The sequence below is a fragment of the Hyaena hyaena genome, unplaced genomic scaffold, assembly GCF_003009895.1.
Source record: "Hyaena hyaena isolate Hyena2069 unplaced genomic scaffold, ASM300989v1 scaffold_831, whole genome shotgun sequence".
In the NCBI taxonomy this organism is placed as follows: domain Eukaryota; kingdom Metazoa; phylum Chordata; class Mammalia; order Carnivora; family Hyaenidae; genus Hyaena; species Hyaena hyaena.
Window position 1 is genome coordinate 624,183 of NW_024081468.1, and position 16,597 is coordinate 640,779.

The 16,597-nt window shown below is 51.0% G+C and overlaps 1 long non-coding RNA gene across 1 annotated transcript; it reads left to right on the plus strand.

Moving 5' to 3' along the window:
* Positions 1-409: 409 nt before the first annotated feature.
* LOC120222085 lies at positions 410-16,001 on the plus strand. The gene is made up of 3 exons (XR_005525959.1): positions 410-1,302; positions 11,611-11,891; positions 15,226-16,001. It is a non-coding gene; the product is annotated as an uncharacterized LOC120222085 (long non-coding RNA).
* Positions 16,002-16,597: the final 596 nt, after the last annotated feature.

Here is a 16,597-nt window from a genome sequence, read left to right on the forward strand (position 1 = left end):
CTGCCTCTGGGGCGAGTGTGTTTTGCGCGCGGGCGGGGAGGGGCGGGGGACTGAGGCGGGTAGGGAGGGGTGTCCCCAGCTCCGCAGCGCCCCCTCGTGGCCCAACTAGCCGCTCTCACCTCTCGGCGAGCCCCCGACTGGCTGCTCCCTCCGCTGCCCCGGGAGCCCCAGCAGGGCGCCTGCACTCGGGGAGCGGGCGGAAGAAGCTGAGGCTTCCCCTGACCCTGGCCGGTCTCGGCCCCCGGTCCCCCCTCCCCGGGATGGGGGGTAGGGGGATTAGTCCCTCCCGCCTCGCGGCTGCCTAAGGCGGAAGAGCGCGAACCCGGGGCGGAGCTCCCCGGACGGGGTGGGGCGGGGCGGGAGGGGGCGGGCGGAGTGCCTCCGCGGAGGGGCCCGGCGGGAACAAACAGCCGCCGCGGCGGGAGCTCGTTCTGGTGGCTGGAGGCAGGTCCTTCTCTTTCCGCAGACCCCGCAAACTCTCCGCTCTCCGGAGCCGCTGCCTTCAGTGCGCTCAGACCCTGGATGTTAAGGTTCGCGCGGGCGCCGACCGCTGCCGGGAGAAGCAGCGGCGCCCCCACCCATCATCTTCCCAAGGCTGCGCCCGGGGGCCGCCAAGACCGAAGGGCGGTTGGAGCTCGAGCGGGAGCCTGAGACGCCCTGACCTAAGCAGCCAGCGGGGGACCCGCCGCAGCTCGAGCGGCTTCCGGCCCAAAGGGAGACGCACTTGAGTGATCGCGAGGAGCAAACTTGGCGCTCTCAGCCTCCGGCCTCGGAGAGGTGAGAGATTCCGGCTGCGCCCCTCTCCTCCCTTCCAAGGCCGAGATACCGCCACACGTCGTCTTTCCGCGCCCCGGGACTCCGGACGCGGGAGTGTGTGCGGGAAGACCCGGGAGCGCGTCGCCGCCGGTCGCGCTCTCCCCGACGCTTCTCTGCGGCGCTCTGGCCGCACTCCCGGAGCCCGGACCGAGCCATCGCCCTGAGTTTGCCTGTACTCCGCCCTTTTCCGTCTCTGTATCCGTTTGTCTTGGGCCCAGTGACTCTGTCTCTCGCCTTCAGTGAATCTCTGCCTCCGTTTCCAGTGGAAACCCTGCGTTTGTCTGGGGGTCTCTAGGGGTCCGAGAATCCCTCGTTCGATTTCCCCCACTCCTAGTCGCACTGCAGGGCTGCTCCCCCTTTCTGGCCGGCCCCGGACCCGCAGGCTCTACGGACCAGCAGCAGGACTCCCACAGAGACCTTCCTCAGTGAACCCTGACCTCAGCCCTGGGCCAGCGTTGCCTCATCTCAGGATCCTGTGCACACAAGGTTGGTCCTGCGCCCTTCTTCTCACCAGCCGGGTTTCTGCCCGTCCCATTTAGCCCCTTTCCCCCGTGCCAGGAACCCAGCAACCAGTAGCTCCAGCTCAGACTGGGCCCGGCTCAACCCGGGAGGCGGCGGGGGGGGGGGGGGTGCGACAGAGGTGATGGCACTGGTCGTCGGCATGGACTCGCTGCTGCCCCGCCAGCGCCGCGCAGTGGTCAAAGCTCCGGCACGCGAGGCCTGAGACCCAGCCACCCTCAGCCGTCACAAGGCTGCATGACAATCAGCAGGCTACTTCCCCTGCCCAGCCTCAGTTTCCTCCTTTGCCTAGTAGTTAAGAGCAGGGACCCTGAAATTAGGCTGCTGGGATTGTGGTCCAGGCTTTATTATTTACCAGTTCTGTCACCTTGGGTAAATTTCTTGAACTCTTTGTGTTGTTTGTATCTCTATAAAAATGAGCTTTAAAAAGCACCCCTTCATGCTCATACCTTAAAATAGTTGTATCATTCTAGGCTACTTATGAAGAGGGTATCGAGAGCACTTTGCAGACTCTTGGGGAGAGAGAAAGCGGGTGGAAGTGCTGTAGTCTCCCACCCTGATCCAAGCTCTGGTCTAGCCCCTGACTGGGTTACCCCTGCTGGGATAACCGGGTTATCTAAGCCTCTAGGGTCACTGTACTGAAAAGTCCCCTTTAGATAAGTGCTGGGAGCAGGGTGGGGGCTGCAGCCCCTGCAGGCTGTATCTGAGCACAGTTGATATGAGAGGGGATACATTCTCTCTTTTATCTAACAGTCTCCAGTCTATGGAATAATCTCGTGTAAATCTAACTCTCCCAATCCACGGGTGGGGCAACAGACGCCCAAAAGGGGGAAGGGACTCACCTAGGCTCCTACAAGATAGAGCAGGGCTGGGTGCTTGTCACTTAATCTTCATGATAGAGGTCTCCATCCTCCCACGCCATCTGGCTAAGAGCAGAGGCGAGTGGAAGCAGGTCTGGCTGCTCTGATCCTGGGAGAGAAAGTCCTCCTGTCCCTCCCACACCCACACCCCTCAGACTGAGGGGACCCAGCTAGTGTGCTGGGTGTGCATACACAGACTCCCGGCTAAGAAGAGAAGAGGGCCAGTCTCCAACCAGGGACAAGATATTGGGCAGGGACTAGAGGCCCGGGGGATTGGAATTCTCTAAAAGATAAGGCCCTCCAGGGGGAAAAAAGGAAAAATAAGATGGAGGGGCTTTGGGAAGAAATTTTTTGCATCAGCCCAAATAAGCTCACATACCTAGGGTTGCTGGATTTAGCAGATTTATTTTATCTGGCAACCCTACACCTACCCTAAGCTTCCGTTTTACTTCGTGGAGACTCTCTCACACTCACAGATACCCCACACTGTGTACCAGTATCAGCTGCAGCCCAGCTCTCTCTGCCAGTATCTAAGGAAATAGAAAACCAACATTGGCATCGTCTTACTACATCTCACCATCAGAATGTCCTCATTTCTAAAGTGGCAGGCATGAATCAGTAACTCCCTTCCTTACTAGCACTCTCAGGGTCTCCAGGCTCCAGCCCTCCTGCCCAGCTTCAGGGGAAGACCGGCTGAGGCATGTGCTGTCCGGGTATCCTGGGTTCCGATGTTCCAGGCAAAACTGTATGGGCAGCTGCAGCTGCCACCCCAGCCTCGGCGTGGCTCAGCCGTGTGCTGTACACTGCTGAGCCCTAGGGTAGGGAAAAGGGATGCTGGGTGCCTAGCCCCTATTCTGCAGTGTGGTGGTGGAACATGATCTTAAGGAATCATCCGGACCCTTCAAAACCACATACACTTTTACAGAAGTGGAAACAGGCTCGGGAGATCATGTGACTTTGCCAGGCTTTTAAAGCCCCTCATCCTACTCCCAGGCTTGGCTTGGACCCAAGTGTCAAGACTCTCAGGCCAGAGCTCCTTTACTTATCCAGATAGGTCTGCTTAGCCCCTGACCAAGCTCCACTCTTGCCTGGGGAGGGCTGTTTCTGGGAGTCTCTCATCCCTCCCAAGGTTCTAACGTAAATCTAGAAGGGCCACTTTGTCTTGAACAATGCCAGGAGTAGGTGAGCTGGGGGCTGGGAGAAGGGTGGCAGCACATGTGGCATGCATTCCGTTTTCTGCACTTGTGCCCTGGCACTGGCGTTCCCACTATGGGCTCGGCCTCTTCTCTGTCTTCCAGTGGCATTCGCCATCTGGGGTGAGTCTGTCACTTCCTCCAGGGAAAACCTTCAGCCCCCATGCTTGAAGCCTTCAAGAAACAGGAGGCAACAGGCTCTGTGGGTCTTGGTTACAGCGTCACAAGTAGGGTCCTGCGGCCTTCTTCCTCTGCCTTACTGTTTGGCCACCTCCCTTGAGCAGCCAAGAAACAACTGGAAGGAGGCGTTTGGGGGCGCCCGTTTCGGGGAGTGGGGGCTGGGCAGGGAAACAGGAGGATCCACTCCGGAGCGTTTCGACAAGCGGGGAGTTGTTGCATGTTTATTGTGATGTGTTGCTAGCTCTTGGTGGCCGTCCCTCCCTCCGTATATGGCTCCTCCCTTGCCTTCTCGTGGTCGCTGTAGCCGCGCTGTTCTCTACTAGGGGAAAACAAGAGCTATGAGATGGTTATGAGAATACGATGCAGTCATCCCGAAAGTGGTGGTGAAGAGAGGCGCGCAGCTAGCAAGAGGCCGGGACGCTGCAAGGCACGACCTCACGCGGCCTTGCCTCCTTGTGAGTTCTGCGAGCCGAGCTTGGCCTGATCCGGAGAGGGGGACACCCCGTCTGCACTCTTCTCTAGTCGTATTCACAAACCTTGCCAGCCTAGGGCAGAGCGGTGGAGCCTGCGCAGCCGCCCGCACTTCCCGCTCCTCCATCCCGCGACGGCTCTGGGGCGAGACAGTTGTTTGGCCGAAGCCCGGCCGTCTCCGGATCTCTTCCTCCGCCCCATGTCCCCCAGCTCCTGAGCGATTGGTTTCCCGGGCCCAGGCGGGAGGCTCCGGCCCCGGAGACCTGCAGGGACGAACCTCAGGCGGCGGGGCTCCGGGTCAGAGTTCAGGGAGAGGCCCGACCCACGGCTTGCACAGAAATGCAGAGCTCCCAGCGTGTGCGCCTTCGCGCCCGCGGACCACCTGCCCGCCCACTGTTGCCCAAATCTCCGCGTACCCTCCACCTCTCGGAGGAAATGTCTGTCTCTCCTTTCACCCTGCTTGACCACGGTCGCCCCCCAGCGCCTCAATCCTGGGACTTCGTAGTGGGGGGCACCCTTGAGCCCTCTACGGCCCCAGCACTGCGCGGCGGCGGCGGCGGCGGAGACCTGGGCGAGCTGCGGAGCCGGTCGAGTCTGGTTCGTGGGAAGAGGGTTGCGGGCCCAGGCGAGGGTGAAAGCAGCGCGGCTCCGCAGCCGCCGGACCTGGGGCTCTGGCTTTACAGGCTCCCGCTTGGTGGGGAGACAGCCGAGCTGGGGGCAGGGACACTTCCAGGTGTGTCGGAGCGTCAGCCTCAGGGGTAAGTGCCCCTACTGTCTAAGTGCGCCCTGGGTTTCTGGGTCCGAGGGTCTGTTTCTCTGTGCGCCTGTGTGCGCCCTCAGGACGGCGACGGCTCTGTGTATCTCTGGCGCCTGTCCCGAGTGCTCCCCGCCATCCGCACGATTGCGGGGACTGCGCTCTGCGGTGGAAGCCTCGCCATCCAGGCCCGCAGCTCTGCCCCAGAGCCCGAAGCGGCGCGACCTGGTCGGGGTTGCGAACCCACTCCGGTCCCACCGCGTGACCCTGGCGGGGAAGGAGGATGTGTGGGTGCAGACCTGGGTGCGGGTTTGGGACAAGGCCGGGCCAGAGAGGAGAGCGTGCGAGCACGGCCCTGCGGAGAGCCAGGGAGGCTAGAAGCCTCCCATCGCAGGTGGCCCGCTGGAGCAGCAAGACCTCGGGCCCGACGCAATTCCGTAGCCCTAAAGTGGGGCGAGACAGGAGGGAAGGGAGGAGGGAGCCCAGCCGTCCCAACCAGGTGACCAATGCACACCTGCCGTCGCCTTTAGCCTTTCGGAGACCCAAGCAGGGTAGCTGGTGAGACCGTAAGTCCCTGCGCGGCTGGAGACATAAGCCGGTTGCCTGACGGCTCCGGAGCCCGTGCCGAGCCGCGTCAGCCCCACAGAAGCAGAGCGAGGAGACCAGAGGGCGTCTCGGCCTCGCCCCGTAGATGCAGGTGACCGATTCCTGGGGAACAGCGACCTCTGGAGGAGCGGCGCGTCCACGCAGAGAGTCAGGAGCTAGACGACCGGGTCTAGGACCAAAGCGCCCTTTCTCCGCCCCACCCCTTTGGCAAAGTCATCCAGGGCCTCATAACCTCAGGACTCCTCTTTGCGCATGCTTGCGTCCCTTCCCAACCGGTACTCAAATCCTTGCTCAAATCCCGCTTCCTGGAGAAGGAAGCCTTCTCGAGAGCCCAAAGCATCTTGCCGTCTTCCTGTTCTGAGCTCAGAACTGAAAGCTGTACCCTTGACTCCAGCCCTCGCACACCGCGCTGTACAGCCGAACTGCTTCCTGCCTCGCCCTTCCCCAAAAGACCGTTAATCCATATACTCCACCCACCCTTTGCATTGCATACTGGGTGTGCTGTTTTTCTTTCCCTCCAGTAAATAAAGACTGAAGTCGTTTATCCCCAAATTGGACTGTAAGATTTCAAAGTTCGTTTCCCAGAGGGGGAAACTGAGACCCAGAGGGAGGGCTGACTTGCCCAAGGTCACACAGCAAATTGGTAGCAGAGGCGGAACTAGATCCCTAACCTCTCATTTCCCAAGCCAAGCCGTTTCATCCATTTCACCTGGATGTGGGGAAGGGCTTATGTTGAGGGGTGAGGCCTGGTTGGGGGAGTTTTGACACAGGAGAGGGGAATCACAGGCTGGAATGGGGTGTGGGGTGGTCACTACTCCAGGGTGGGGCAGGAAGGAGGAAAGTGAGAACAGTTTCCCTGGAAAGTCAGACTCTTCCTTTCCTCAACCCCAGCCCACATGGAGCTACTCTGAAGGATTCTAATACATTTCAGGGGTTGGCTAAGTGTCCCTACATCAGGAGATGGGTGGACTGGAGGCTGAGCACAGCCTCAATTCAGGCGAATACCACGCTCCTCTCTGTCCTGGGAGGGGAGACCCAGGATGCGAAACCCCTGCTGCTAATACACACCCAGGGGGTGCTGCTGAGACCTCAGAGCCCCAGTCGGAGGCCTTCTGGTGCTTGCAATTAGAAAGTTAAAGGAGAAGCTAGGAAGGTGATTTTCATGCAATTCCATGAGGCCCCAGTGATGTCTGCCCCAAATCTGCTCATTTGCACAGGTTACCAGGTGGCCTGGCCCCTGCCTGCTTGTCCAGCCTCCCCTGTAACCCCTGCACTCCACTCACAACTGCACTCCCTTTCTCACCTCTGTACCTTTGCACTCCGCTCACTCCTTCCTGGCCCAGTCCTCCTAACCCTCTGCCCATTTCAAACGTCAGGCTTTATGCAATGCTTCCCCTGACAACATCTCACACTGGCCAGGCTCTGAGGGGCTCCTGCCTGTGTGCCCCCAAAGCACTTAACTCCCTCCATTGTCATGATTGGTTTTCCAGTCTGTCGCCCTCTGTAGACTGTGAGCTCCTTGAGAACGCTCTGTGGTGCATCCTCATTCTTCCTCCTCTACAAAGTGGGGACGATAACTGTACCCACCTCATCGAGTTGTTGTGAGCATCAAATGAGATAATGCATCTAGAGCACTCAGCTCAGTACCTGAAACTTTGTAAGAGCTCATTAAATGCTCCTTATCATTCTCAATCACTCTGCCTCCTGCCAGGAACAAAACCCAACACATAGTAGGTATTCAGTGAATGTTAGACATGTGGATACAGGACTGAACGGGTGAATGAATGAATGGTGTGACATATTTCTCCCTCTTGTCCGGGACTCCCCAGAAAGATAGCTGACATCCTGAGTGGAAATATGTTTTCTCTGAAGACAGACTTTCTCCTCCATCAGTCCCCACTGAAGAGAGACCATGTCCCCCTGTGAGAGAGTTTTTCCATGGTCCCTGGCCCCAGCACTTACTGGATTTCTCTCTTGTGTTCTCTGCCTCAGTTTCCTTCTTTTAAAATGGTTGTGACCACTAGAACCAGCCAAATCCTGCCACAATCTTCCAGGGGCTCCCCACTGCCTATAAGACAAACTTCCATCTCTTACCATGATGCACTGAGCACATTTACAGTTTTCGGGTGTCCCAGCTATCTGCTGGGTAAAGCTTCCTGTCCCATAGTCCACATAGTCCTGATGGGACTGTCCAATCTCTGTGTCCTTCACACTTACCTCGAAGAGCAAACAGGCAACCCAGCATGATCCAAGGCCCAGTGGCTGGTCTAGGCAGGAGTAAGTGCTCTAAGCTGAGCCCATCTCTCCTTTGACAAGATTTGATAAATGGACTCTGGGACTGCAGGCTATATCGATTCTGGGGCTCTGGAGTATATGGACTCTGGGATTTCAGGAGGGATACATTTCCTTTCATACCAGAAGGTCACATGGACAATGCTGTTTGACACTGAAGCCTGTACACAGAGGGAAACAGCCTAAAGAGAGAGACAGCTTAACAGCAGTGCTGAATCCCCTTGCTCTTTGTGAAATTAGAACTCTTATTAGACTTTCCAGACATTCTAAAGATATTCTCCCTTTTCTTAAACTAAGTTAAATGAAGTTCTGCTAGTTTGAGTTGAACTTCACCAACAGCAGAGTCACAAGAGAGAAGAATTGTGGGTCCCTGAAACCTTTGAGGTGCTATACCACCCTGAACCACCTGCACAGGCTTATGTGAAAAGAAAACACATTTCAATATCGGTTAAGCCACCTTTGTGGAATTTTCTTTGGGGGTGGAGAGGATTCTGTTACAACTGAAGTTAACCCTAATTAATGCAGGAGGGGATGGGTGCCCAAAGACACAAAGGACCAGTCTAGGGTCATTAGCCTGGAGAATAAAGGGCTCAGGGTTGGCACAGCCCTCATCTTCAAATCTCCAGGGGTTGACCTGGAGCACAGAGACCTAGGCAAAAGGGAGCCTGAAGGTTGTCAGGAGACTCAATATCCATGACGCCATGAAAGGAAAGCATTCCAATAGAGCTGTCCCTCAGAGGTGCGATAGGCTACGTTGATGGTGGTGAGCTCCCATCACTGGAAATGTGTGAGCAGAGGCTGGGTAATCACTAGATAGGAATTTTTTTTAGTTTATTTATTTATTTTGAGAGATAGAGAAAGAGAGCGCAAGCACTAGCATGAGCCAGGGAAGAGCAGAGAGAGAGGAGAGAGAGGATCCAGAGCAGGCTTTGAGCTGTTAGTGCAGAGCCCAACACTGGTCACACAAACCATAAGATCATGACCTGAGCTGACATCAAGAGTCAGACACTTATCAGACTGAGCCACCCAGGCGCCCTTCAGTGGATAGGCATCTTAGAGGCATCGAGACACAACAGACAGACTACAAGTCTTAGAGATGGGTTCAAACTATGCCCCCACCACATACTTGTCTCCTGCAAATAACCTTCCAAAGCCCCAGTTTCCTCATTTGTGACGATCCAGATAGCTGGGTTGGAGACAGAAACCAGGAGAAGTCCCTAGAATGCCACCCACAGGGACTCCTGACCCCTAGTACTCTACCTAGAGCCAACTATGGGTCAGAATGCCTCCGTGCGGATCCTTGCTGGCCTCTCCAACCTTGACAGTTTTGAGGATGCTTGCTCCAGGCTTCTAGCAGAATGCACCTCCCCCTGATATGTTCTTGTGACAAGAGGAGCAGAGGAGCCTGGGGTGGGGGGCTGAGATCTACTCCCATCCCTGCACTGCCTGCCTGTATAATCTCAAACATGTCCCTGCCCCTCCCAGGTCCTCTGTTCCCTTATCTGACATGTAAGAAGTGAATCCCCTTTTTTAAACAGTCTTGATCAAGAATCAGCGCTCTTAAAGGCCATGCCTTATGTACAGTTCCAACTGTGAGTGACTGCCATCCACAGCAATAATAATCACCCTGCTTCTGCATGGCCTTGACCTGCCCAGGCTCCTGCTCTTCCTGGCCTAGGTCAGCCAGAAGAGTGCCGTCTGCTACATGAACTGACATCACAGGTCTGGGCCAACCCAGACACTCCCAGGCTGCTGAGGGCTCCCCCTGACTCACATGCATGCCTCTCACAGGAGGCCTGCTGCCGGCTCCTCCCTCATCCACTTCTCCCACAAAGCTGGGGCCGCTCCCAATGAAATGGGAGAGCCAAGGCCAGAGAGGAACATTGCCCTGTGATGAGAAGAAGGGAATCACAAGTGGAGATGGGGGATGGCAGAGAAGGGAGATGGCAGCATTGGCAGGAGGGGGGGAGGCCTGATCAATGGAGGTCCAAAGAGCGAGCTTCATACACCTGCCACTCATGCCCAGGGTTTGGGGACTGGAAGGGAAAAAGGAGCCTATTACTCTAGACAGATTGATGGCCAGGACACAGACCCCCATCCCCCAGGGTGGAGGTGACAAGTGCCCAGGCTTCCCAGATTCAGACCCCAAAACATGTAGTGAGGGCCCTAGTGAGAGATTCTGTTGGGAAGGTCACTGGGGAGAGGGCAGTGAGGTTTAAGAAAGTGGAATTCTGACCATGGTCACCAAGGGTCCCTTTGAGAAATAAAAGTGGACAGTTGCCAGAAGAGCCAGTGTGGCCACAGGGAGCTCGGTGTCCTGACAAGGACTGCATGGAGATGCATTTCCAGAATTTTTTCCTGCAAGTACACTCGCACGCATGATATATGTACAAGGCCTCATTGCAGCTGGTTTGGGAATGCTGAAAGCTTGGAAACAATGTAAATGTCCATTGATGGGGGACAAATAATGGCACTTCTATATGAGGAAATAGTATGGTGTGTCAAATAGAATACAGAAGTTCTGTATCTATTGATCTGGAAAGAGCCCAAGATATTGAGTGAAAAAAATTCAAGATACTTAAGAGTGTAAACATTATGCTTCCAATTTTGTTTTTCCAAGGAGAAAATAATGTATATTTGTTTTGGTTTGTATATACAACAAAAATATCTAGAACAATGAATAAAAAACTAATAACTGATTATCTGTTGGGGCAAATAAATGGCAAACAAAAATGGAAGAGGCTTTTCGCTTTTTTTTATTATTTTATATTATTTTTTTATTACTTTTTTATTATTTTATACTTTTTTATATACTTATTTTTTATACTTTTTTTTATTATTTTAAAAGCCAAGTAAATGTATAGCCTATTTGACAATTGAATAAATACTTTAAAGCAAACAATGGAGTCATCCTAATGAATAAGGCTAAGTGTGTAGAACACGTGAGTAAAAAAAACTGTAACTATGTGCTAAATACTTTCTGTGGGCCCCAACCTGAAAATATAGTTGGTGGCTAATGTTGAAGACAGGAACACAGAAGCCAGATCTAGTGGATGCCTGCGGGCGCTGGCCTGTCACCCATCAGGTAGGGAAGTAGGTGAGTCTGTTCGCTAGGACCCCAAACTTTCTACCTTACCCTTTGCTCTTCTCTTCCCATCCCTCTGTCTCTGCCTCCTGTCTTGGTCCCACCTAAATTGCTTTGGAAGTAGTCAGACTTTTTCAGTCTGCCAGGCCAGACAGGGATTAGGATGGAGGAAAGGGGGTTTTATAGAAACCGGAATAGCAGACCTTCTCTTTTCCTTCAAGACCCCAAACCAGAGCTCACCTCCTCCAGAAGACTTCCTTGTGAAGCCCGCCAAGCCCCAGCCCCTACACAATTTAGGGAGCCAGTCTGATGCTCAAGGGTGGAACCCTCTTGTCTCTACTTTTCCTTCACCGCCCAAACCTCAAGCCCAGCCTCAAGACAAGGAGTATCTCAGCCCAGAGCCCAGCCTGGTGAAGCTGCCCAATGAGGGAGACAGGGTAGAATATCCTCACCCACCATCACAATGGCCTTAGCAGTTAGAAAACCCATCGCACCCTGGCAGAGAGGGCAGGGCACATTCTCCCTTTTTCAGAGACTGAGGCTGAGCTCAAGGCAGAGGCTCTAACTGGTGAGTGACCAAGGTGACCTACAAGCCCCCACATCTTGTCAGCACACTGCACACTATATTGTCTCCCACCTGTATGTGACACCTCTGAGCAGGGGCAGTGTCTGATTCATGTGAGTCCTCAGCTGGGGAGGAGAACACAATCATGGGACTTAGAGAGCATTGAGAGTCACTGTGAAGGACAGAGAATAGAAAGGGTGTGCCTAAGTGCTTGACCAGACCTCAGATTTCCAGACCTCAGCACACTTTCCTCTTTTTCCCCCTCACAGAGCAGATCAGCTCTTAGCAGCTGGGACTGCCCATCACAACTCCATTCCAAGCCCCCCTACAATGGGGCAGCTACCAAGAGCTGCCAAGAACGGAGGAGGACGGGAGACCTGGGAGCACTTTCCAGGAGAGGTGGTAACTGCAGCAAGATTTCCTCTTCTACGCTAAGCAACTGGGTTCCCCACTGGAGCAAGTGACTTTCAGCCACCAGAAGCCCCTCCCAGCCCAAAATAGCATCCAGATGGATCCTGGCTTCCTTCCCCAGGTTTCCTGCTCAAATCAGGTACATAAAAGGTGGCCAATAGGTGGCGCTCTTGTCTCCACCAAATTGATAAGGGGAGAGGGAGGGAGGACTGGAGTACAGGGAAAGGAGTCAGAGAGAAGGGAGCTCAGAAGGGAAGGAAGTAGAAAACAGAAAGAAAAAGGAGCCTAAAACTCGTCATTTGCCTTGGAAGGGACCTTTCAAAATTAGGACCGTAGAGGGGCGGGGCAGAAAACAGGATGAATGGAGGGATTTGGGGGGGCTTTTGAGCCAAGTTTCCACCTCCACTTGCCTCTTCCTCAGAGTCAGAGAATGACTTTGGAGTCAGGTGTACCTAGAGTCAAGTTCTAAGTCAGTGACTTTGCAGCTTGACCCGGGTGAGTCACTTAACCTTTATGAGCCCCAATTTCATATCCTGTAAGTTGGCTCTGATAATTCTAATAATGTCACCCTGTGTTCCAGGAATAAACTGTGCTTGATCATGCATTTTTTTGTAATACACTACTAGATTCAACTTGCTGATATTTCATTGAGGGACTCTGCATCTGCTTTAAGATGCGAGAATGGCTATATTTTGCATTCTCACCCCTTCTTTATCAGGCTTTGACAATGTAATTAAATAGAATTGGAATGACTTCGGTTTCTTCGGTGTTCTAGAACAATTTATATAAACTAGGTTTATATAGAATAAGTTTTATTTTATTAAATATATTAATTTTAAAATAATTATTTAAATTTAATTTTAAATTTAATTTAAATTTAAATAATTTATAGAAAATAGGTTCCTTAATAGTTTGACAGAATTCATGGGTAAAATCAGCTAGTCTAGGTGCTGTCTGTGGGAGCAATGGAGGAACAGCTTCTGACAGTGTTTTCCATTTCTTCTGTACTAATCGGTTTGTTGAGATTAGTCACTCCTTAAATCAGTCAAGCCAGACCAGGTTGTGTACCAGTCAAATGACCACCCCGAGCTTTCAGGGTTGGCATGAGGCTACGATTAAATGGAAACGTTTGTAACCTCTGTGGAATAAAAAGATTCAGCCAAATGGTTGATCGTTATCTATACCTTTGTATACCTGTTTCCCTCCATTGCCACTGCTGCCTCCACCAAGCTACCATCATTCTCTGCCTGGATACTGCAGTAGCCTTTTCATTGGTCTCCCCACCACACCCTACCCCAGATCTTCTCTAATCGATATTTAGGGCTATGAAATTTCCTCTGAGCACAGGTTTGACTATATCCTATGGATTAATATGTACTGTTTTCATCTTCATTAATTTATATAATTTTCCTCTAACCTGAGAGTTATTTAGATAAGCATTTTTTTAACGTTTATTTATTTTTGAAAGAGCAACAGAGCATGAGTGGGCGAGGGGAAGAGAGAGAGGGAAACACAGAAGCCAAAGCAGGCTCCAGGCCCTGAGCTGTCAGCACAGAGCCCAATATGGGGCTTGAACTCATGAAGTGCAAGATCATGACCTGAGCTGAAGTTGGATGCTCAACCAACTGAGCCACACAGGTGCCCCTAGATAAGCATTTTTAATTTTCAAGGGCTTAATTCAAAATGTGGCCCAAGAACATATTCTTATACATGTAGGAATTTATGACCATTTTTGAATGTGTGTTTTCATCTCACATTCACATAAACACATTTATATAAGCATATAATTGACCATTTACATGACCTCCTGATATAAATATCAGAGACCTGATATTTAGAGTGTTCATTTGCATTTGTTGTCAAGTAGTACTATTTTATTTTTTTAATGTTTACTTATTTTGAGAGAGAGAGAGAGAGAGTGTGTGTGTGTGTGTGTGTGTGTGTGTGTGCATGAGTGGGGAGGTGCAGAGAGAGAGAGGGAGAGAGAGAGAATCCCAAGCAGGCTCTGCACTGTCAGCATGGAGCCTGATGCGGGGCTTGATCTCACACATTGTGAGATCATGACCTGAGCAGACACTTGACCAACTGAGCCACCCAGGGACCCCAAGTAGTACTACTTTAATCTTGAGATGAGGCAAAAAATAATATAGACTTTATAAGTAAATCCTGTTTGGGCCAGCTGGTGGCATGGCCTGCTATATGAAGGAATGCTTATATTTCATTCAAAAGAAGATGATGGCGGATGGATTTAGTCATCGTAGCTCAAGGCACACCAAACCCAAAAGACCGTAATGGAGCAGTCAAGGCCATGATTATGGTGCAAGTAATTTATTTAGTTTCAGCAAAACAATATCTTCTCTTACATTTCCTTAATGTTATGAAAATGAATTTCTATTTTGTAGCTCTGTTTGAATTCAATTTGTGAATTCAATTTGTGTTTTATAGTTGCATACAAGATACAAGTCTAAGGATTTTATATCTGCACATACTAAATGACATTATAATAAAAAGTTAAGGTCGAGGTGCCTGGGTGGCCCAGTCAGTTGAACATCCGGCTCTTGATTTCAGCTCATGTCATGATCTTCTAATTTGTGGGACCAAGCCCCAAGATGGACTCTGCACTGAGAGCAGGGAAGGCTGCTTGGGACTCTCTCTCTCCCTCTCTCTCTCTGCCCCTCTCCCATTTGCTTATGCCCTCCCTCTCCCTCTCTCCCTCTCTCTCCCTCTCTCCTTCTCTCCCTCTCAAAATAAATAAATAAACTTTTAAAAAAAAGTTAAGGTCAATACTGGGGATCCACAGAAATGTTTTGTTTAAAAGAAGACCACTTTAGCCTCCTGTATCTTGCAAATCCTCCCCCAACCTCATACTTTCAGATCTCCCAAAGAGGTTCTTCACATGAGCTTAAAAATCAATCCAGTCACTGACAGTAGAGGCTTGTCCATGTTGTGCATTTTTCCCTCTGCCTTCCCAAGTGAAGTCCATGGCCCTAAAAGTCACACGAAGGAGGCTTTCTGTTGATCTGCTTACCTATGTCCCTTCAAGGATGTCATTTTCCTAAGTACCCAGTTTTCACCATTCCAGGGTGATGTTGGCCACTTTCTTGAACTGGGTCCAACAGACCTTCTAACCAGCTCAGCACCATCTGGGGCCCAAAGCCATCCATCCAGTGTTCCAAGTCCCCCAGGTTAGGAAGCAGCCCCCTCAGCTCACCTATATATTCCTATAGGAACTCAGAACTGTCCCCTGCCATATCTTCCTGCCAAAACAGGCACCCCTAATTTCCATAGCATTGAGCCACCTTCCCAGCTTCCCCATTCATAGTGCATGCTGAACCCATGAAACAATTTCCCTTTCCAATCTTCCTCAACTCCCCCCCAAATAAAAGTCTGCACAGATAGAGCTTTGACCCAACCTTTTCATTGTCAAAGTTCACAGTTAGCTTCCCATACTAAAATAATTATCTTAATTTCAGATGTGCAAAATTTCCTTGACAATTTACCTCAACTGAAACAAAGAAATAAGCCAAGAAAAAAGATGTGGAATCCAGAAAGCAGAGAAGTCAGCCCCGGATAGAAATGGAGGGATTCCAAGGAATCCCAAGGATTACACTGATGGGAAGTTTCAGGTCCATATCTGTGCAGCAGGCATGGAGAGCAATCAGCTCAGACTGGGTCTAGAAGACAGAATTCTAGGAGAAATGCTCCCAGGAAAAGAAGAATACAACCAGCAAAAGCAATGACAGATTTCCTGATAAGTGAGACCTTGTGAAAAAGCATACCCCACTGACTTTGGAAGATACAGGAAGATTCAGCCATAGGGACAAAAAAAGCTAGGCAAGTGAAAAAAATAAGGCATTGACTCCAGGAAAAGTTAGAAGTTGCACCAAAAAACAAAACAAAACAAAACAAAAAAACTGTAGTCATGGTGCACTACCAGCTTATCTGAAAAACAATATATAGTAATAAAATGTAAATGCTAAAAGCTGATGGTTTGGGCAGGGATGGAAAGAAATAACGATTTTAGAGGTAGGCAATTATTGTAATGGGAAGTTAATCATTACTGTTTGAAGAAAACAGAAATGTGGAAGTATATTCCAAAAGAGACAAATAGGAATTCAAAGTAGATGCTTCTAGGGAACAAAACAGGGATCCTGAGAGTAGGCAAGCCGCTCTCCCAGGCCTTTGCGGTTTGACTTGTTAGATTATATGCTTGTTTCAGTTTAATAAAAACAAAAATTAAGTCTCAAAACTGTGTCTTCAGATTAATGGTGACTTCTAGTTTTCTACAAGAATGAAAGGGGGAGTATTTACTTAAGGTTCCTAAAGGCTCTCTTCAGATTATTTTCTCCAAACGTAATCTTACTTCTAGATAAGTGATTGGTGCTTTTAAAGGCAAGAGTTGAATTAGGGCTTTTGTTTTTGTTTGTTCAACATCTACCAAAGTGTCAAAATACTTAGGGCATCTATGACATTTAGCGTATTCTGTGAGGGCATAAGCAGTCTCAAATCTGATTCTGTTCTGGCCTCAGAGCCCAACACAGGGCCCGGCACATAGCAGGCCTTCGGCACTGTTGAATAAAGGAAAATTAAAGAGGCATTAAAAACAAATCCCTCTGATTTTCCAGTTTAGCAGTAACCTTTCTAGTATTCCTGTACAGACATTTCCCAATTGTCCTCAGAGTTCCAAGATCCCAGGGTTCCAAGACAGAGAACTGCAGGCCGGTGGCAAGAATCGAAATCAGAGCTCTCCACAGACTGAGAAGGGTTCTCCCCTTCCCTGGAAAGGTCTTGGATTTGGAAAGATTTTATTGAGTGCTCTGAGGCAGGAGGAGGGGCTGTAACATG